At 42.2% G+C, this 23490-nt stretch overlaps 13 pseudogenes; 8 read left to right on the plus strand and 5 right to left on the minus strand.

The window, feature by feature from the left end:
• Positions 1–1298: 1298 nt before the first annotated feature.
• On the plus strand, positions 1299–1417 carry LOC148266981 (5S ribosomal RNA; annotated as a pseudogene).
• A 6466-nt stretch (positions 1418–7883) lies between these two features.
• LOC148266982 (5S ribosomal RNA) lies at positions 7884–8002 on the minus strand (annotated as a pseudogene).
• Positions 8003–8813: 811 nt separating this feature from the next.
• On the minus strand, positions 8814–8932 carry LOC148266983 (5S ribosomal RNA; annotated as a pseudogene).
• Positions 8933–11170: 2238 nt separating this feature from the next.
• LOC148266984 (5S ribosomal RNA) lies at positions 11171–11288 on the minus strand (annotated as a pseudogene).
• A 346-nt stretch (positions 11289–11634) lies between these two features.
• LOC148266985 (5S ribosomal RNA) lies at positions 11635–11753 on the minus strand (annotated as a pseudogene).
• Positions 11754–13075: 1322 nt separating this feature from the next.
• Positions 13076–13194, plus strand: LOC148266986 (5S ribosomal RNA; annotated as a pseudogene).
• Positions 13195–13990: 796 nt separating this feature from the next.
• LOC148266987 (5S ribosomal RNA) lies at positions 13991–14109 on the plus strand (annotated as a pseudogene).
• Positions 14110–14458: 349 nt separating this feature from the next.
• LOC148266988 (5S ribosomal RNA) lies at positions 14459–14577 on the plus strand (annotated as a pseudogene).
• A 1530-nt stretch (positions 14578–16107) lies between these two features.
• Positions 16108–16226, plus strand: LOC148266989 (5S ribosomal RNA; annotated as a pseudogene).
• Positions 16227–16575: 349 nt separating this feature from the next.
• Positions 16576–16694, plus strand: LOC148266990 (5S ribosomal RNA; annotated as a pseudogene).
• A 1505-nt stretch (positions 16695–18199) lies between these two features.
• LOC148266991 (5S ribosomal RNA) lies at positions 18200–18318 on the plus strand (annotated as a pseudogene).
• Positions 18319–18667: 349 nt separating this feature from the next.
• On the plus strand, positions 18668–18786 carry LOC148266992 (5S ribosomal RNA; annotated as a pseudogene).
• Positions 18787–20570: 1784 nt separating this feature from the next.
• LOC148266993 (5S ribosomal RNA) lies at positions 20571–20689 on the minus strand (annotated as a pseudogene).
• Between the last annotated feature and the right edge of the window lie 2801 nt (positions 20690–23490).

Consider the following 23490-nt stretch of genomic DNA (forward strand, 5'->3'; position numbering starts at 1 on the left):
TTTAGAAGTTCTCGTGTTCCACCCATCTTTTTGGGGATGGGGTGTTAAACGCTACGCGTGACTGGAGCCACAGTCCGCTAGCGTGAGTCGCGGTGTTGGGGCATTTTGCTTAATATTTTTTGTGTATTAATTTATAGTCCATCACGAGATAAGAGTGTCATTATGAGTATCTTACCTAGTAGAACAAAAAAAATAGAGTTGCGGTGGGTGGTTCGTTCATCTACGCATGAGTCGAGATGCTTGGGCATTTCGTTTAATAAGAAAACTAGAAACAGAGGTGCAATGTGCGCACATAGCAAAACAAATGACGGGAGGGGGGAGGGAAGGAGAAGTGGTATATGTATTTTCATCGCGAAATAGAAGGGATGCGATAAAATCAGTACTAATACATCAGATCCCATCAAACTCTATAATTAAGTGTGCTTAGGCGAGAGTAGTACTAGCACTAATGCATCAGACCTCCTGAAAAGTTCTCGTGTTGCACTCTTTTCTTTTACAGACAGGGTGTTAAATGTTACGGACGATCGAAGGCACGGTTTGCCAGTTCATGCACAAATGTGAGTCGCGGCGCAAGGGCATTTTGCTTAATATTTTTTGTGCATTCATTTATAGTCAACCACGTGATTAAAGTATTATTACGAGAACCGTAAATAGTAGAATAATGAAAACAGGGTGCGGTGGGTAGTCTGTTCATCTAGGCGTGAGTCGAGCTGCCGGGGCATTTCGCTTGATAATAGAACTAGAAGCAAAGGTGCAATCTGCACGCATAACGAAACAAATGGTGGGAGGGGATAGGGAAGGAGAAGGGTTATATGCATTTGCATCATCAAATGGGAAGGGTGCGATCATACCAACACTAATGCACCGGATCCCATCAGAACTCCCCTTTTAGGGGTGCCTGGGCGAGGGTAGTACTAGGATTGGTGATCTTCTTGGAAGTCCCTATGTGCACTTGTGTTTTTACGGACGTGGCGTTAAATGTTACGCATGATAGGGAGCCGTGGTCCGCCGGTTCATTCGCTGCCATGAATTGCGGCACCAGGGCATTTTGCTTAATATTTTTCGTACATTCATTTATAGTCCACCATGTGATAAGAGTGTCATTATGAGCATCTTAATTAGTAGAATAACAAAAATAGAGGTGTGACAGGCGATCCGTTAATTTGGGTGTCCGCCGGGGCATTTCCCTTGATATTAAAACTAGAAGTAGAGGTGCGGTGTGCGCGCACAATAACACAAATGATGGTAGGGGGGAGGGAAGGAGAAGGGGCACATGTATTTGCAACGCGGAATGGGACGGGTGCGATCATAGCAGCACTAATGCACCGGATCCCATCAAAACTCAACAGCTAAACGTACTTGGGCGAGAGTGGTACTAGGATGGGTGACCTCCTCGGAAGTCCTCGTGTTGCACCCCTCTTTTTATAGACGGAACAGTAAACATCACGTGCGATTGGATCCACAGTTCGCCAGTTCATTCTCCGACGTGAGTCGCGTCGCTGGGGTATTTTTCTTAATATTTTTTGTGCATTCATTTATAGTCCATCATGTGATAAGAGTGTCATTATGCGTATCTTACATAGTAGAACAACAAAAACAGAGGCGCGACAGGTAGTTCGTTTATTTGAGAGTGAGTCAAGGTGCCGAGGCATTTCGCTTGATATTAGAACTAAAAGTAGATGTGCTATGTGCGCGTATAGCAAAATAAATGATTGGACGGGAGAGGGAAAGAGAATATACAACGTGGAATGGGATGGGTGCGATCATACTAGCACTAATTCATCGAATCCCATCAGAACTCTACAGTTAAGCATGTTTGGGCGAAAGTAGTACTAGGATGGGTGACCTCTTAGGAAGTTCTTGTGTTGCACCTGTCTTTTTTGGAGGAGGCATTAAATGTTACACGGGATCGAAGCCACAGTCTGCCGGTTCATTCACCGACATGAGTTGCGGCACTGGGGCATTTTGCTCTATCTTTTTTGTGCATTCACTTATAGTCCACCACGTGATAAGAGTGTTATTACAAACATCTTACATAATACAAGAACAAAAAAAGAGGTATGGCAGGCGATCCGTTCATTTAGGCGTGAGTTGAGGCATCGAGGCATTTCACTTAATATTAGAACGAGAAGCAGAGTGTGGTGTGCACGCACAACGAAACAAATACTGGGAGGGGGAGGAAAAAAGAAGGGGTATATATAGTTGCAGCGCAGCATGGAACGACTGCAAGCATACAAGTACTAAAGCACTGGATCCCATCAGAACCTCGCAGTTAAGCGTGCTTGAGCGAGAGTAGTACTGGGATTGGTGACCTGCTTAATAGTCCACATTTTGCACCAGTCTTTTTACAGACGAGGCATTAAACTTTACGCGTGACCGAAGCCACAGTCCACCAGCGTAAGTCGCGGCGCCAGTGCATTTTGCTTAATATTTTTTGTACATTCATTTATAATTCATCACTAGATAAAAGTATCATTATGAGTATCTTGCATAGTAGAACAACAATAACAGAGGTGCGGCGGGCGATACATTCATCTGGACGTGAGTCATGGCACCGGAGCATTTTGTTCTATATTAGAACTAGAAGCAAAGATTCAGTGTGTGCGCATAGCGAAACAAATGACGGGAGGGGGGAGGGAAGGAGAAGGGGCACATGCATTTACAGCGCAAAATGTTACGGGTTCGATCATACCAGAACTAATGTACCAGATCCTATAAGAACTTTACAGGTAAGCATGTTTGGACGAGGGTAGTACTAGGTTGGGTGACCTCTGAGGAAGTCCTCATGTTAAACCCGTCGTTTTGCGGATGGAGAATTAAACATTATGCGCCACCCAAGACATGATCTGCCAGTTCATTTGCCAACTTTAGTCACGTCGTATGGGATTTTGTTTAATATTTTCCGTGCTTTAATTTATAGTCTATCACGATATAAGAGTGTCATTACAAGTATCTTGCATAGTAGAATAACGAAATAAAGGTACAGTGGGCGGTCCATTCATATAGGTGTGAGTCGAGGCGGCAGGACATTTTGCTCTATATTAGAACTAAAAACAGAGGTGTGATGTGCACGCACAGTGACATAAATAACGGGATGGGGGAGGGCAGGAGAAGGGGAATATGAATTTGCAGTGCAAAATTCAATGGGTGCGATCATACCAGCACTAATTCACCGAATCCCATCAGAACTCCTCAATCCTACGTGCTTGTACAAGAGTAGTACTAGGATGGGTGACCTCCTGGAAAGTCCTCATGGTACACCCATTTTTTCGCAGATGGAAAGTTAAGCATTACGCATGTCCATAGCCACGGTCTACTGGTCCATTCGCCAGCGTGAGTCGCGAGGCTTGGGCAAATTACTTAATATTTTTCCTGCATTCATTTATATTTCACCATATGATAAGATTGTCATTACGAGCATCTTAATTAATAGAACAATGAAAACAGAGGTGCGGCCGACAGTTCGTTAATCTGGATACGAGTCGAGGCACCAAGGCATTTCTCTTGATATTAAAACTAGAAATAGAGGTGCGGTGTGCGTGTACAGTGAAATAAATGATGGGAGGGGGGAGGGAAGGAGAAGGGGTATATGCATTTGCAGCGTTGAATGGGATGGGTGCGATCATACTAGCACTAACACACCAGATCCCATCAGAACTCCACAATTATGCATGCTTGAGCGATAGTAGTACTAGGATGGGTGGCCTCTTGAAAATTCTTTGTGCTGCACCCGTCTTTTTGCGGACGGGGCGTCAAACATTACACGTAACTGGAATCAAGGTCCACCAGTTCATTCGTCAGTGTGAGTCGCGTCGTCAGGACATTTTGCTTAATATTTTTGGTGCATTCATTTATAATACACCACGTGATAAGAGTGTCATTGTGAGCATCTCACATAGTAAAACAATGAAAATAGAGGTGCAGCTGGCAGTCCATTCATCTAGGCGTGAGTTGAGGCACCGAGACATTTTACTTGATATTTGAGCTAGAAGGAGAAGTGTAGTGTGCACACACAACGAAATAAATAACGGGAGGGGGGGGGAAGGAGAAGGGGTTTATGTATTTGCAGCACAAAATGGAACATGTGCGATCATACCAATACTAATACATCTGATCTCATTAGAACTGTGCAGTTAAGCGTGCTTGGGTGAGAGTAGCACTAGGATTGGTGACCTCTTGAGAAGTCCTCGTGTTGCACCTGTCTTTTTGCTGATGGGGCATTAAACATTATACACAACCGGAGCCACGGTCCGATGATTAATTTATCTGCATGAGTCCAGTGTCAAGACATTTTTCTTAATATTTTTTTTCAATTCATTTATAGTCCACCATGTGATAAGAGTATCATTACAAGCATCTTAAATAGTAGAAAAGTTAAAATAGAGGTGTGGCAAGTGGTCTAATCGTCTGGGCATGAGTCGAGGCATTGAGGCATTTCACTTGATATTAGAACTAGAAGTAGAGGTACAGTGTGCGCGCACAGCGAAACAAATGACGGGAGGGGGGAGGGAAGGAGAAGGGATATATGTATTTACAGCGTGGATTGGGAGAGGTGCGATCATACCAGCACTAATGCACCAAATCCCATCAGAACCCTGCAGTAAGCGTGCTTGGGTAAGAGTAATACTAAGATGGGTGACCTTATAGGAAGTTTTCATGTTACACTCGTCTTTTTACGGATGGGGCATTAAATGTTACGCAGGATCGGAGCAACAGTCATTTGGGCATGAGTTGAGGTACCGAAACATTTCGCTTGATATTTAAACTAGAAGGAAAGATGCGGTGTGCACGTACAACGAAACAAATGACGAAAAAGGGGAGGGAAGGAGAAGGGGTATATGTATTTGCAGCGAGAAAAGGGAAGGGTTACGATTATACTAGCACTAATGCACTAGATCGAACTCCGTAGTTAAGCGTGCTTGGGCGAGAATAATACTAGGATGGGTGACCTCCTGGAAAGTCCTCGTGTTGCACCTGTCTATTTGTGGAAGGGGCGTTAAAAATTACTCATGACCAAGTACACGGTTCGCCGGTTCATTTTCCAACGTGAGTCATGGCATAGGAGAATTTTGCTTAATATTTTTCGTGCAGTCATTTATAGTCTATCACGAGATAAAAGTGTCATTACGAGTATCTTATATAGTAGAACAACGAAAATAGAGGCGCAGCGGGCAGTTCGTTTATTTAAGCGTGAGTCGAGGGGCCAAGACATTTCACTTGATATTAAAACTAGAAGCAGAGGTGCGGTGTGCGCGCACAACGAAACAAATGATGGAAGTAGGGAGAGAAGGAGAACAGGTATATGTATTTGTAGCGCATAAATAGACGGATCGATCATATTAGCACTAACATACCAGATCCCATCATAACTCCACAGTTAAGCGTGCTTGGGTGAGAGTAGTACTAGTGTGGGTGATCTATTGGGAAGTCCTCGTGTTGTACCAGTCTTTTTGCAGACAGGGCGATAAACGTTACGTGTAACCAGAGCCATAGTCCGCCAGTGTTAGTCGCGACACCGGTGCATTTTGCTTTATATTTTTCATGAATTCATTTATAATCCACCACGTGATAAGAGTGTCATTACGAGCATCTTACATAGTAGAAGAACGAAAAATAAGGTATAGCGGGCGGTCCATTCATCTAGACATGAATTAAGGTGCTGGGCCATTTCGCTTGATATTAGAACTAGAAGCAGAGGTGCAGTGTGCATGCACAACGAAACAAATGACGGGAGGGGGCAGGGAACGAGAAGGGGTATATGTATTTGCAGTGTAGATTGGGAGAGGTGTGATCATACTAGCACTAATACACCAGATCCGATCAGAAACCCACAATTAAGCGTGTTTGGGCGAGAGTAGTACAAGGATGGGTGATCTTGTGGGAAGTTCTCATGTTACACCTGTCTTTTTATGAACGGGATGTAAAATGTTACGCGCGACTAGAGACACAAGCCACCGATGTGAGTCGTGGCGGTGGGGTATTTTTGCTTAATATTTTCTGTGCATTCATTTATAGTCCTTCACATGATAAGAGTGTCATTATGAGCATCTTAATTAGTAGAATAATGAAAACAGAGGTGCAGCGAGCGGTCTGTTCATCTGGGTATGAGTCGAGGAGTCGGAGCATTTTGCTTGATATTAAAACTAGAAGCAGAAGTGAGGTGTGCGCGTACAGTGAAACAAATTACGGGAGGGGGCAGGGAAGGAGAAGGGGTATATGTATATGCAGCATGGAATTGGACAAGTGCGATCATACCAGACTAATGCACAGGATCCCATCAGAACTTTGCAGTTAATCATGCTTGGGCGAGAGTAGTACTTGGATGGGTGACCCCCTGGGAAGTCCTCGAGTTGTGCCCTTTTTTTACGGATGGAGCATTAAACACTACTCGTGACTGTACCAATGGTCCACTAGTTAATTCACAAACGTTAGTCACGGCACTGGAGCATTTTGCTTCATTTTTTTTGTTCATTCATTTATAGCCAACCACATGATAAGAGTATCATTACGAGTATCTTATATAGTAAAACACTAAAAAAAGAGGTGTGTGCGCACAACGAAACAAATGACGGGAAGGGAGAGGGAACGAAAAGGGGTATATGTATTTGCAGTGAAAAATGAAAAGGGTGCGATCATACTAGCACTGATAAATCGGATCCCATCATAACTCAGTAGTTAAGCGTGCTTGGATGAGAGTCCTAAGATTGGTGACCTCCTGGGACGTTTTCATGTTATACCCATCTTTTTGTAGACAAGGCATTAACCGTTACACCCAACTGGAGCAACGGTCTGCCGGTTCATTCGCAAACGTGAGTCGTGGCGTCGGAGCATTTTTGCTTAATATTTTTCGTGCATTCATTTATAGTCCACCACATGATAAGAGTGTTATTAAGAGCATATTACGTAGTAAAACAACAAAAATAGAGCTTCGGCAGGCGATCCGTTCATCTGGGCGTGAGTCGAGGTGCTGTGACATTTTGCTTGATATTAAAACTAGAAGAAGAGGTGCGGTGTGCGCGCACATTGAAACAAATAATGGGAGGGGTGAGGGAAAGAAGGGTACATGCATTTGAGCACGAAATTAGAAAGGTGTGATCATATCAACACTAATGCACCGGATCTGATCAGAACTTCACAGTTAAGCATGCTTAGTCGAGAGTGGTACTAAGATGGGTGACCTCTTGGGAAGTTCTCATGTTGCACTAGTCTTTTTGGGGTCAGAACATTAAACATTACGTGCGATCAGAGCAACAGTCTGCCAGTTCATTCACAAATGTGAGTCACAGCGCTTGGGCATTTTGTTTAATATTTTTCACGCATTCATTTATAATCCACCACGTTATAAAAGTGTCATTATGAGCATCTTACATAATTGAACAATGAAAATAGAGATGTGATGGGCAGTCTGTTCATCTTGGTGTAAGTCGAGGCACCGGGGCATCTCGCTTAATATTAGAACTAGAAGTAGAGGTGTGGTGTGCGCGCACAGCGAAACAAATGATGGGAAGGGGAGGGAATGAGCAGGGGCATACTAACAAGAATGACCTCCTGGGAAGTTCTCGTGTTGCACCCGTCTTTTTGCAGACAGAGCGTTAAACATTACGCCCAACTGGACCCATAGTCTGCTAGTTCATTGGCAAATGTGAGTCACGGCGCCGAGGCATTTTTTTTTATCTTTTTCGTGCATTCATTTATGGTCCACCATGTGATAAGAGTGTGATTATGAGCATCTTGAATAGTAAAACAACAAAAATAGACGTATGACAAGTGGTCTATTCATCTGGGCATGAGTTGAGACGCCAGAACATTTCGCTTGATATTATAACTAAAAATGAGTGTGGCTCCAGTAGTGCATAACAATTAATGCCCCGTCTAAAAAAAGACAGGTGCAACACAAAGACTTCCCAAGAGGTCACCCATTCTAGTACATCTCTCGCCCAAACACGTTTAACTACAGAGTTCTTGTGGGATCTGGTTCATTAGTGCTGGTATGATCACAATTATCCCATTTTGGGTTACAAATGCATATACCCCTTCTCCTTCCCTCTCCCTCCCATCATTTACTTCACTGTGCATGCACACCGCACCTCTGCTTCGAGTTCTAATACCAAGCGAAATGTTCTGGCAGCTCGACTCACGCCAAGATGAACGGACCACTAGCCGCACCTCTATTTCCATTTTACTATGAAAGATCCTCGTAATTACCCTCTTATCATGTGGTGGACTATAAATGAATGCATGAAAAATATTATACAAAATGTCCCAGCGTCGCGACTCACATTTGCGAATAAACTGGTGAACTGTGGCTCCGATGGTGCGTAATGTTTAATGCCTTATCTACAAAAAGACGGGTGTAACACGAGGACTTCCCAGGAGATCACCCATCCTAGTACTATTCTCACTGAGGCACTCTTAACTACAGTGTTCTGATGGGATCTGGTGGATAAATTCTGGTATGATCGTATTGATCCCATTTTGCCTTGCAAATACATGTGCCCCTTCTCCTTCCCTCCCACCTCCCATCATTTATTTCACTCTGCGCACACACCGCACGTCTGTTTCTAGTTCTAATATTAAGCTAAATGCTCTGGTGGCTCGACTCACGCCTAGATGAACCATCCACCGTATCTCATTTTTTGTTATTCTATTATGTAAGATGCTCGTAATCACACTCTTATCACATGGTGGACTATAAGTAAATGCACAAAAAATATTAAGCCAAATGCCTCGGCGCTGCGACTCACGTTTGCCAATGCACCAGCAGACTGTGGTCCCAGTCACGCGTAACTTTTAACACCCCGTGCGCAAAAAAATAGGTACAACACGAGAACTTCCCATGGGGTCACTCATCTTAGCAGTATTATCGCCCAAGCACACTTGACTGCGGAGTTCTGATGGGATCCGGTGCATTAGTGCTGATATGATCGCACCTGTCTCATTCCACGCTGCAAATGCATGTGCCCCTTCTCCTTCCCTCCCCTCTCCCATCATTTGTTTCACTGTGCGCACACAACTCACCTGTGGTTCTAGTTTTAATATCAAGCAAAATACTACGGCGCCTCAACTCGTGCCGAGATGAATGGATCACTCGCCGCACCTTTTTTTGTGTGGTTATACTAATTAAGATGCCTATAATGACACTCTTATAATGTACTATAGCCCATCCCATTCCACGCTACAAATGCATGTGCCCCTTCTCCTTCCCTTACCCCTCCCATCATTTATTTCACTGTGCTCACACACCTCACCTCTGCTTCTAGTTCTAATATAAAGGGAAATGCCCCTGTGCCTCGACTAAGGCCCACATGAATGGACCGCCTGCCGCACCTATATTTTCTTTGTTCTTCTATGTAAGATACTCATAATGATACTTTTATCATGTGGTGGACTATAAATGATTGCACAAAAAATATTAAGCAACATGCCCCACCGCTGCGATTCACGTTTACCAATGAACTGGTAGACCGTGACTCCAGTCATTGGTAATGTTTAACGCCATGTCTATAAAAAGACGGGCGCAGCATAAAGACTTCCCAAGAGATCACCCATCCGTGTACAACTCTCGCCGAAGCGTGTTTAACTGCGGAGTTCAGATGGGATCTGGTGCATTAATACTGGTATGATCGCACCCGTTCCATTCTGCGTTGCAAATACATATACCCCTTCTCTTTCCCTCCCCCCTCCCGTCATTTGTTTCATTATGCGTGCAAACCTCACCTCTCTTCTAGTTCTAATATAGAGCAAAATGGCCTAGCGCCTCGACTAACGCCCAGATGAACGAACCACTCGCCGTACCTCTGTTTTCATTATTCTACTATATAAAATGCTCGTAATAACACTCTTATCACGTGGTGGACTATAAATGAATGCACAAAAGAGATAAAGCAAAATGCCTTGGCGCCACGACTCACGTTTGCAAATGAACTGGCGGATAGTGGGTCCAGTCGCGCGTAACGTTTAACGCTGTATCTGCAAAAAGATGGGTACAACATGAGGACTTCCTAGGAGGTCAGCCATTCTAGTACTACTCTTGTTCAAGCATGCTTGACTGTGGAGTTCTAATGGGATTCGGTGCATTAGTGCTTATATGGTTGGACTAGTCCCATTTTGCGTTGTAAATACATGTACCCCTTCTACTTCCCTCCTCCCTCCCATCATTTGTTTCATTGTGCGTGCACATTGCACATCTACTTCTAGTTTTAATATCAAGCGAAATTCCTCGGTGCCTCGACTCATGCCCAGATGAACGGACCACCTAACGCACCTCTATTTTCATTGTTCTACTATGTAAGATACTTGTAATGACACTTTTATCATGTGATGGACTATAAATGAATGTATGAAAAATATTAAGCAAAATGCCCTGGTGCTGCGACTCACATCGGGAAATGAACCGGTGGACCGTGTCTCCAGTCGCGCGTAACGTTTAATGCCCCGTCTGAAAAAAGACACGTGTAACACGATGACTTCCTAAGAGGTCACCCATCTTAGTACTACTCGTGCCCAAATGAACGGACCATAGGCCGTACCTTTATTTTCATTGTTCTACTATCTAAGATGCTCGTAATGACACTCTTATGACGTGGTGGACTATAAATGAATGCACGAAAAAGATAAAGCAAAATGCCCCAGCGCCACAACTCATGCCAGTGAATAAACTGGCAGATCGTTGCTCCGGTTGCACATAATGTTTAATGCCCCATCCGTAAAAAGACGAGTGCAACACGAGTACTTTCCAGGAGGTCACCCATCCTAATATTACTCTCGTCCAAGCACGCTAACTGTGGAGTTCTGATCAGATTTGGTGCATTAATGGTGGTATCATCGCACCCGTCCCATTTCACGCTATAAATGTAAATAACGCTTCTAGTTCCCTCCCCCCTCTCGTCATTTTTTTCGCTGTGCGCACACACCGCACCTCTGCTTCTAGTTTTAATATCAAGCAAAATGCTCCGGCGCTTCAACTCATGCCCAAATGAACGGAGTTAAGGCTGCACATTTGTTTTCATTGTTTTACTATGTAAGATGCTCGTAATGACACTCTTATCACGCGGTGGACTATAAATGAATGTACGAAAAATATTAGGAAAAATGTCATGATGCCCCAACTCATGTCGGCGGATTGTGGCTCTGGTCGTGCGTAAATTTTAATGTCCGGTCCCAAAAAATACGGGTGCAACATAAGGACTTCGCAGGAGGTCAGCCATCCTAGTACTACTCTAGCCCAAGCACCTTGACTGCGGAGTTCTAATGGGATCCAGTGTATTAGTTCTGGTATGATCACACCCGTCCCATTTCGAACTACAAATGTATATACCCGTTCTCCTTCTCCCCTCCCATTATTTGTTTCCCTGTGCGCACACACTGCACCTCTACTTCTAGTTTTAATATCAAGCGAAATGCCTCGCTGCCTTGACTCACACCTAGATGAACGGACGGCCCACCGCACATTTATTTTTGTTGTTTTACTATGTAATATACTCGTAATAACACTCTTATCATGTGATGAACTATAAATGAATACACAAAAAATATTTAGAAAAATGTCTCAGTGCTACGACTCATACCGAGGAATGAACCGACGGACGGTGTCTCCGATTACACGTAACGTTTAACGCCCCATCCACAAAAAGATGGGTGCAACACGAGGACTTCCTAGGAGGTCAGCCATCCTAGTACTACTCTCGCCCAAGCATACTTAACTACGGAGTTTTGATGAGATCCAGTGCATTAGTGCTGGTATGATCGCACGAGTCAAATTTTGCGCTGCAAAGATATGTACCCCTTCTCCTTCCCTCCCCCCTCCCATCATTTGTTTCACTATATGCGCAGACCGCACCTCTACTTCTAGTTCTAATATCAAACAAAATACCCTGATGGCTCGACTCACGCTCAGATGAACGGACCATTAACCATACCTCATATTTTATTATTCTACTATATAAAATGCTCCTAATAATACTCTTATCACGTGGAAGATTATAAATGAATGCACAAAAAATATTAAACAAAATGCCCCGGTGCTGCAACTCACATTTGTAAAAGAACCAGCAGACTGTGGCTCAGGTCGCACGTAACGTTTAACGCCCTGTTTGCAAAAAGAGAGGTGTAGCACGAGGACTTCTCAGGAGATCACACATCCTAGTACTATTCTCGCCAAAGCACGTTTCACTGTGGAGTTCTGATGGAATCCAGTGCATTAGAGCTGCTATGATCGCACCCGTTCCATTCTGCACTGTAAATACTTATACCCCTTTCTCCTTCCATCCCCCCCTTCTATCATTTGTATTAGTGTGCGCGCACACTGCACCTTTTATTCTAGTTCTAATATCAAGTGAAATAACCTAACGCCTCGACTTATGCACAGATGAACGGACCACCACCCACACCTCATTTTTTGTTATTTTACTATGTAAGATGCTCATAATAACACTCTTATCACGTGATGGACTATAAATGAATGCACAAAAAATATTAAGTAAAATGCCCTGGCATCGCGGCTCACAACAGCGAACTATGGCTCTAGTCGCGCATAACTTTTAACGTCCAATTTGCAAAAAGATGATTAGCCATCCTAGAAGATCAACCATCCTAGTACTACTCTCGTCAAAGCATGCTTAATATTTTTTTTTGCGCCGAATCCCATAAGAACTCGTAGCTAAGCGTGCTTGGGCGAGAGTAGTACTAATATGGATGACCTCTTGAGAAGTCCTTGTGTTGCATCTGTCTTGTTGTGGATGGGGCGTTAAACTTTATGTGCGACCGGAGCCATGATCCGCTAGTTCATTCTCTGGAGTGAGTTGTGGCGCCGGGACATTTTGCTTAATATTTTTTATGCATTCATTTATAGTCCAACACATGATAAGAGTGTCATTACGAGAATGTTAAATAATAGAAAAATAAAAAAAGAGGTGCAGTGGGAGGTCCGCTCATCTGGGCGTGAGTCGAGACGCAGGGCATTTTACCTGATATTAGAACTAGAAGCACATGTGAGATGCACACGCAAAGTGAAACAAATGATGGGACAGGGGAGGGAAGGAGAACAGGCACATGTACTCGCAACATAAAATGGCACAGGTGCGATTATAATAGAACTACTATGCCAGATCCCATCAGAACTCTGTAGTTAAGCGTGCTTGGACGAGAGTAGTATTAGGATGGGTGACCTCCTGGGAAGTTCTCATGTTGCACCTGTCTTTTTGCAGACCGGGTGTTAAATGTTACATGCGATCGGAGACACAGTCTGCTAGTTCATTCGCCAACGTGAGTCGCAACACCAGGGCATTTTGCTTAATATTTTTCGTACAATCATTTATATTCCATCACATGATAAGAGTGTTATTACGAGTATCTTAAATAGTAGAGCAACAAAAACAGAGGTACGGTGGGTAGTCTGTTCATCTGGGCATGAGTCGACATGCTAGAGAATTTTTCTTGATATTAGAACTAGAAGCAGAGGTGTGGTATGCACCCACAGCTAAACAAATGCAGGAGGGGGGAGGGAAGTAGAACAAATATATGCATTTATAGCAGGAGACGGATGTGATAAAACTAGCACTAATATACCGAATTCCATCAGAACTCCACAGTTAAGCATACTTTGTCGAGAGTAGTACTAGGATGGGTGACCTCTTGAAGAGTACTCGTGTTGCACCCATCTTTTTACAGATGGAGCTTTAAACGTTACGCGTGACTGGAGCCATAGTCTGCCAGTTCATTCATAAAAATGAGTCGCAGCGCCGGGGCACTTTGTTTAATATTTTTTGTGCATTCTTTTATAGTCCACTATGTAATAAGAGTATCATTACAAGTATTTTACATAGTAGAACAACAGAAACAAAGGTGCGGCGGGTAGTTCATTCATCTGGGTGTGAGTCGAGCCGCGCGGGGCATTTTTCTTGATATTGGAAGTATAAGTAGAGGTGCGTTGTGCGCGCACAATGAAACAAATTAATAGAGGGGTATATATATTTGTAGTGTGGAATAGAATGGGTGCGATCATACCAGCACTAATTCACCAGATCCAAACAGAACTCCACAGTTAAGCGTGCTTGGGCGAGAGTAGTACTAAGATGGGTGACCTCCTTCGAAGTCCTCGTTTTGCACCAATCTTTTTGCAGAGGGAGTGTTAGACGTTACGTACAACCATAGCCACGATCCACCGATTCATTCACAAATGTGAGTCGCGGCACCGGATCATTTTGCTTAATATTTTTTGTGTATTTATTTATAATCCACCATATGATAAGAGTGTTATTACAAGCATCTTACATAGTAGAACAATGAAAAACGAGTTGCGGCAGACAATCTGTTCATTTGGGCATGAGTCGAGTCGTAGGGGCATTTCATTTGATATTAGAAATATATGCGGAGGTGCAGTGTGCGTGCAAAGCAAAACAAATGATGGGAGGGGGAGGGAAGGAGAATGGGTAGATGTATTTGCAGCGCAAAATAGGGTGGGTGCGATCACACCAGCACTAATGCACCGAATTCCATCTGAACTCTATAGTTAAGCATGCTTGGGTGAGAGTAATACTAGGATTGGCGACCTCCTGGGAAGATCTCGTGTTGCACCCATCTTTTTGTGAAGGGGGCATTAAAGGTTATGCGAGACCAGAGCCACAGTCTACCAGCGTGAGTAACGGCACTGGGGTATTTTGTTTAATATTTTTTGTGCAATCATTTAGAGTCAACCATGTGATAAGAGTGTAATTACGATTATTTTACATAGTAGAACAATAAAAAATGAGGTTCGGCAGGTGGTTCGTTCATCTGGGTGTGAGTAGAGTCACTGGGGCATTTCACTTGATATTAGAACAAGAAGCATAGGTGCGGTGTTCGCGCATCATGAAACAAATGACGTGAGGGGGGAGGGAAAGAGAAGGGGTATATGTATTTACAACATAGAATGGAACCAGTGCGATCATACTAACACTAATGCACTGGATCCCATCAGAACCCCACAGTTAAGTGTGCTTGGGCGAGAGTAGTACTAGCATGGGTGTGACCTACTGGAAAGTCCTCATTTTGCACCCGTCTTTTTAAGAACGGGGTATTAAACGTTACACGCAACTGGAGCCATAGTCCACCAACGTGAGTCACGGCGTTAGGGTATTTTGCTTAATATTTTTTATGCATTCATTTATAGTCCAGCACGTGATAAGAGTGTCATTACGAGTATCTTACATAATAGAATAATGAAAAAAGAGGTACGGCGGGTGGTCTGTTCATCTTGGTGTGAGTTGAGGTGTCGGGGCATTTTGCTCTATATTAGAACTAGAAGCAGAGGTACGGTGTACGCACACAGCAAAACAAATGATGGGAGTGGGGAGAGAAAGAGGAGTATATGTATTTGATGCGCGAAATGGAATGGGTGCCATCATACTAGCACTAATGCACCGAATCCTATCAGAACTCCGCAGTTAATCATGCTTGGGCAATAGTAGTACTAGGATGGGCGATCCTTGGATTCCTTGTGTTGCACTCATCATTTTGCAGACAAGAAATTAAACGTTACATGTGACCGGAGACATGGTCTGTCGGTTCATTCGTTGACGTGAGTCGCAGCGTAGGGACATTTTTCTTAACATTTTTTGTGCATTTATTTATAATCCATAATGAGATAAGAGTGTCATTACGAGTATTTTACATAGTAGAACAACGAAAACAGAGATGCGGTGGGCGGTCAGTTAATCTGGGCATGAGCCGAGGCACCGGGGCATTTCGCTCTATATCAGAACTCGAAGCAAAGGTGCGGTGTGCACGAACAGCAAAATAAATGACAGGAGGGGGGAGGGATAGAAAAGGGGTATATGTATTTACTGCGCAGAGTGGAACGGGAGTGATCATATTAGCATTAGTGTATCGGATCACATAAAAACTCTGTAATTAAGTGTACTTAGGTGAGAGTAGTAATATGATGGGTGACCTTTTGGGAAGTCCTCGTATTGCACCCTTTTTTCTACGGACAGAGCATTAGTGTGTCAGAGTATTTTGCTTGATATTAGAACTAGAAGCAGAGGTACGGTATGTGCGCATAGCAAAACAAATGACTGGAGAGACGAGGGAAGGAGAAGGGGTATATGTATTTGCAGCGCAAAATGGAAAGGGTGCGAATATATTAGCACTAATTTACTAGATCTTATTAGAACTCTTTAGTTAAGCGTGCTTGGGCGAGAGTAGTACTAGGATGGGTGACCTCCTAGGAAATCCTTGTGTTGCACCCTTCTTTTTGCATACAGCGAGTTAAACGTTACGTGGGACAGGAGCGATGGTCTGTCGATTCATTCACAAATGTGAGTTACGGGGCCGAGGCATTTTGTTTAATATTTTTCGTTTATTAAATTATAGTCCACCATGTGATAAGAGTGTCATTACAAGTATCTTATATAGTAGAACAACAAAAGTAGAGGTGCGGCGACAGTCCGTTCATCTGGGTGTGAGTCGAGACATCAGGGCATTTCACTTGATATTAGAACTCGAAGCAGAGGTACGGTGTGCGTGCACAGCGAAACAAATTATGAGAGGGAGGAGGGAAGGAGAAGGGGTATATGTATTTGCAACGCAGAATGGGACGGTTGCAGTCATACCAACACTAATGCACTGGATCCCATCAGAACTCCGCAGTAAAGTGTGTTTGGGCGAGAGTAGTACTAAGATGGGTTACCTCCTGGGAAGTTCTCATATTGCACTTGTCTTTTTATGGAGGCGGCGTTAAATGTTACTCGCGACCGGAGTCACAGTCCGTTTATGTGAGTCGCAGTACCGGGACATTTTGCTTAATATTTTTTGTGAATTTATTTATAGTCCACCACGTGATAAGAGTATCATTACGAGCATCTTACATAGTAGCAAATCAAAAAATGAGGTTCGACGGGCAGCCTGTTCATCTTGGTGTGAGTCGAGGCGCTGGGGCATTTCACTTGATATTAGAACTAGAAGTAGAGGTGCGTTGTGCACGACGGTGAAACAAATGACAAGATGGGGGAGGGAAAAAGAAAGGGAATATGTATTTGCAGCGCAGGCTAGGAGGAGTGCGATAATACCAACACTAATGCACCGAATCACATCAGAACTCTGCCAGTCAAGCATGCTTAGGAGAGAGTAGTACTAGGATGGGTGACATCTTGGGAAGTCCTCATTTTGCACCCATCTTTTTTAGACGAAGCATTAAACGTTACGCGCGGCCAGAGCCAAAGTCTGCCATCGTGAGTTGTAGCATCATGGAATTTTACTTAATATTTTTTGTGCATTCATTTATAGTTCACCACATGATAAGAGTGTCATTACGAGCATATTAATTAGTAGAACAACAAAAACAGAGGTGCGGTGGGCGATCCGTTCATCTGAGCATGAGTCGAGGCACCGGGTCATTTTCCTTGATATTAGAACTAGAAGTAAAGGTGAGGTGTGCGTGCACAGAGAAATAAATGATTGGAGGGGGGAGGGAAAGAGAAGGGACACATGCAATTGCACCGCAAAATGGGCACATGTATTCATTTATAGTCCACTACATGATTAGAGTGTTATTACGAGTATTTTACATAGTAGAACAACAAAAACAGAGGTGCGACGGTCGATCCGTTAATCTAGGTGTAAGTCGAGGCGCTAGGGTATTTCGCTTGATATTAGAACTAGAAGTAGAGGTGCGATGTGCACACACAGCGAAATAAATAACGGGAAGGGGAGGGAAGGAGAACGAGTGTGTGCATTTGTAGTGCGGAATAAGAAAGGTGCGATTAAACTAGCACTAATATACTGGATCGCGTCATAACACCACAGTTAAGCGTGCTTTATTGAGAGTAGTACTAGGATGGGTGACCTCCAGAAAAGTACTCGTGTTACACCCATCTTTTTACAGACGAAGCATAAAAAGTTACGTGCAACTAAAGCCATGGTCCTCCAGTTCATTTGCAAACGTGAGTCGCGGTGCCAGGGCATTTCACTTAATATTTTTTGGACATTCTTTTATAGTCCACCACGTGATAAGAGTATCACTACGAGTATCTTACATAGTAGAACAATATAAACAAAGGTACGGTGGGCAGTTCGTTCATCCGGGCGTGAGTCAAGCCGCTCGGAGCATTTTCTTGATATTAGAACTAGAAGTAGAGGTGTGGTGCGTGTGCACAGCACAATAAATGATTAGAGGGGGGAGGAAATGAGAAGAGGTATATATATTTACAGCGCAGAATATGATGGGTGTGATAATACCAGCACTAATGCACCGGATCCCATCAGAACTCTATAGTTAAACGTGCTTGGGAGAGAGTAGAACTAGGATGGGTGACCTACTTAGAAGTCCTCGTGTTGCACCAGTCTTTTGGTAGACTGGGTGTTAGACGTTACACACGACCAGAGCCATGGTCTGCTGGTTCATTCACAAATGTGAGTTGCAGCGCCGGAGCATTTTGCTTAATATTTTTTATTCATTCATTTATAGTCCTCAATGTGATAAGAGTGTTATTACAAGCATCTTATATAGTAGAACAATGAAAAATGAGATGCGGCAGATGGTCTATTCATCTTGGCGTGAGTCGAGCTGATAGAGCATTTTGCTTGATATTAGAAATAGAAGTAGAGGTGCGGTGTGCGCGCACAACGAAACAAATTACGGGAGTGGGAGGGAAGGAGAACATGCAGATGTATTTACAACACTAAATAGGGTGGGTGCAATCACACCAACACTAATGCACTGGATCCCATTTGAACTCTATAGTTAAGCATGCTTCGGCGAGAGTAATACTAGGATGGGTGACCTCCTAGGAAGACCTCGTGTTGCACCTGTCTTTTTGTGGACGAGGCTTTAAATGTTATGCGCGACCGGAGCCACAGTCTACCAATGTGAGTAATGGTGCCAGGGCATTTTTCTTAATATTTTTCGTGCATTCATTTATAGTCCACCACGTGATAAGAGTGTAATTACGATTATTTTATATAGTAGAACAATAAAAAATGAGGTTCGGCGGGTGGTCCGTTCATCTGGGCATGAGTCGAGTCACCGGGGCATTTCACTTGATATTAGAACAAGAAACAGAGGTTTGGTGTTTTCACACAGCAAAACAAATGATGGAGGTGGAGTGGAGGGTAAGAAAAGGGAAATATGTATTTGCAATGCAGAATGGAACATGTGCGATCATACCAACACTAATGCACCAAATCCCATAAGAACCCCACAATTAAGTGTGCTTGGGCGAGAGTAGTACTAGCATGGGTGTGACCTCCTGAAAAGTCCTTGTTTTGCACCCATCTTTTTAGGAATGGGGCATTAAACATTACACGCTACTCGAGCTACAGTCCACTAGCGTGAGTCACAGCGCCGGGGTAGTTTTCTTAATATTTTTAGTGCATTTATTTATAGTCCATTACAAGATAAGAGTGTTATTATGAGTATCTTATATAGTAGAACAACGAAAACAGAGGTTTGACGGGCGGTCCATTAATCTAGGCGTGAGTCAAGGTGCCAAGGCATTTCGCTCTATATTAGAACTATAAGTAGAGGAGCGGTGTGCACGCACAGCGAAACAAATAAGGGGCAGGGGAAGGGATAGAAAAAGGGTATATGTATTTGCAGCGCCCAGACCGTGGCTCTGCTTGCATGTAATGTTTAACGAGACTGTGGCTCTGTTCGCGTATAACATTTAACGCTCCCTCCGAAAAAGACGGGTGTAATACAAGAACTTCCTAAGAGGTCACCCATCCTAGTATTACTCTCATCTAAGCATGCTTAAATGTAGACTTTTAATGGGATTGGTGCATTAGTGCTGGTATGATCACACCCATTCAATTTTGTGCTGTAAATATATATACTTGTTTTCCTTCCTTCCCCCCTCTAATCATTTGTTTCGCTATACGCCCGCATTGCACTTCTGCTTCTATTTCTAATATCAAGCGAAATGCCTCAGCACCTTAACTCACTCCTAGATGAACGGACCACCCGCCGCACCTCTGTTTTTGTTGTTCTACTATGTAAGATGCTCGTAATGACACTCTTATCACGTGATGGACTATAAATGATTGTACAAAAATTTCCTGGCGCCGTGACTCGCTTTTCCGAATGAACTGGCAGATCGTGGCTCCGTTTGCATGTAATGTTTAACGCTCTGTCTGCAAAAAGAATGGTGCAACACGAAAACTTCCCAGGAGGTCACTCATCTTAGTAGTACTCTTGCCCAAGCACACTTAATTACGAAGGTCTTATGAGAGCTAGTGCATTAGTACTGGTATGATTGAACTTGTTCCATTTTGTGCTGCAAATACATATACCCCTTCTCCTTTCCTCCATTCTCCCATTATTTGTTTCACTGTGCACGCACACTGCACATCGTCTTCAAGTTCTAATATCAAGCAAAATGCCCCACCAGTTCGATTCACGCCCAGATGAACGGACCGCCTACCACACCTTGTTTTTCATTATTCTAGTATGTAAAATACCTGTGATAAAACTCTTATCACATTGAGGACTATAAATAAATATACAAAAAATATAAGCAAAATGCATCGACACTGCGTCTCATGCCGGCGGACTATGGCTCCGGTGCATAACGTTTAACACTCCGTCTACAAAAAGACAGGTGCAACATAAGGACTTCCTTGGAGGTCACCCATCCTAGTACTACTCTCACCCAAGCACGCTTAACTGCGAAGTTCTGATAGGATCTAGTGCATTAGTGCTAGTATGATCGCACTCTTACCATTTCACGCTACAAATGCATGTGCCCCATCTCCTTCCCTCCCCCCTCCCGTCATTTCTTTTGCTATGCGCGCACACTGCACCTCTTCATTTAGTTCTAATATCAAGCAAAATGTCCCAATGCCTTGACTCACACCCAGATGAATGGCGTGCATCCATGCATAGTGCCCAGCACCCGCGCGGGCAAACCCTTTTCTCACAGGATTTTTCCTGTGAGCTGGTTTTCTCCCGTTTTGTCGTTTTCTAATTTTTTTTTCTAAATTTTCCTTTTGAACTAAAATAAAATAATGTAAAATAAACTAAAATAAAATGATACAAAATAATAGTAAAATTAATAAAATAAAAATAAAAATAAAAATAAATTAAAATTACGGATCTCGAAAATGGCATAAATTAATTTAAATTTAAGGCAGCCAAAGGCTCGAATAAAGAGTTTTCAACTCATTTTAGCACAGTGATGGGTGGGGTGTTACATTGATCACCACTTTTAATTTGAATGTGGATGCACGTTGCCATCTTTGATCGTATATTACATAAATCCCTTCAGTACTAGTGGCAACATCTGCAGAGGCTTTAGGAGAGGAGGCGGTGGACGATAAGGCTCTCTAACTAGTCATCGTTTGTTCAGGTTTTGTGGTGGCCATGCATTGGATGCTCTTATCAATAGTGCTTGTTGTAGTATGATGGCTGATGATTAAACTTAAAAATTTGTGTTTGGAATTTGGGTTTTAGAGAAGAGAAAGAGAACTCTTTGGAATTAATGAGAGAAGAACTAAAAGACAATAGAGGATATATATATGTATATATGTATATTTTTTTCTATAAAAAAAAATTTTCTAACAATAATGCTACATATTGTTTAAGTAGGCAAATTTATATTTGTAAAATATGTGCATATAAAGTATAGTTAAAATAAGTGTGAGGTATCCTTGAATTTATTTTTTGATTTATCATAATCCTATTATTTAAGAGAATTTTACTAAAATCCTTAACTAAAATAAAGAATCTGATTTAGTAAAAACTAGTGATATGTTACTAGGTTTTTTTTGAAAATATATACATATATTATTTCTTGAAAAATAATTGTTTATTAAAGAATTGGATGCTTTTCCTAATACTCAAAATTCTTGGGTTCTAGAAAAATGAGATCATTAAATTTTTTTAAGAGATAAAAATTAAATGATTAAATAAATTGGTAGTGTGACATCCCAAATACTAATTAAGATATAAGGGTGTCAGATATAGAAACAGATTGCGAGTGCATAATAGTTAAATGTATGCAGTGGAGTAATTTATTACAAATCCCTTACAAAATATATCAGTTCCCAATTACATATATAATTGAGGCTATAAGTGGCAATAAAATATAAACTATCAAAATACAAAATGGTCATTTCGATCATTATGTAAAAAGACTCATCAGAGTGCGGGATAAGTCATGCACTCAAAAAGGTTTATGGATCCACAAGATCCTCAAAGACTTCAAAGGGTAGGTCAGTGATTGGTTCCTCACTATCTTCCTCATCTGGAGGGTGTGGAAAGGGGTGAGTTTCATATATTTAGTAAATAGTATTTAAATAACATTATAAGATTTTAAAGGTAATTTAAAGTAGCATCACTACTTACCATCAAGAGTCTTGTCAGAGTCCTTTATTAGATTATAAAAATAATTTAAATAAATCATTAAACCCATTATATCATAGTCATATCATATCAATCAAATATATCATGTTAAAAATAGAAAAAATCAAATAAATCATGATATGCACTATTTTTTGTGTCATTCTTCGCAAAGTTGTTCCGACTTCGATCTACTGAAGGCAATACGGATTCCCGACTACCCATGTAGAATGACCAATTCATTTCATTTCTAACAACAATTTGTGGCTTGCCAAACTAACAACACATTTATAGCTTGCCGCACCAAGACACAATCTATGACCACGATCGTGCCCATCACAGTGGTCCTACATGTTAATTATAGCTACAGTCGTACTTTGTCAACAGTGACCACTACAATCATATTGTGTCACCACTATCGTTAGGGGTTACGCTGTCATCCACAGGGAGTGGTCCTCTCATATATTTTCAAACCAAATTGGGGAGAAACAGAAACTCCTCAAAGATAAAAAGCCTAACAAAGCACTTTATGAATTATGCATGCTAATACCAATACATATTTCTCATGTCTATACATCAGTTCATATTAATCTTTTTTTTTTCATCATCAATACCATCACTTCTCAACATTTATTTCGAGCATCAAATCATATAAATTACACATACAATTTAATAAGTTCATATATGATTATAAAGCATGCATTATCACATAAAATTACTTCGTTCAGGCATAAAATTTAACCATGCAAATCATAAATTTAAACTTCATTATTTTTATTTTAGAAATGCTCCTTAGGATGTTTAAAAGTAAATACTAAATTCTTTACCAAAATCTCAATGTTTCCTACACCTTTTCTTCTTCTTCTCATCTCCTTCTCTCTCTCTAAGCTCTTGGACGATGGAAGAATGGAATGGAAGTGATGAGGAAATGGTAAATAAAAGGATCCCTATTTATAGAAAAAGGGACTGTCGGATTTATGCCAAGTGGTAAAATCTGGTGAGGAGAGAGAAAGTCAATGGGAAAGATGTGATGTGACAACTGATGGATGGACGACGTGACACGACGACGGTGCAAAAAACATAGGCACATCACCCAACCAATGGCGGTACGCCACCCAAGTGACAATGACACGATGACAGTGCAAAAAACATAAGCACATCACCCAACCAATGGCGGT

The sequence above is a fragment of the Carica papaya genome, chromosome 3 (genome assembly GCF_054855325.1).
Source record: "Carica papaya isolate Zhongbai chromosome 3, ASM5485532v1, whole genome shotgun sequence".
Classification (NCBI taxonomy): Eukaryota; Viridiplantae; Streptophyta; class Magnoliopsida; order Brassicales; family Caricaceae; genus Carica; species Carica papaya.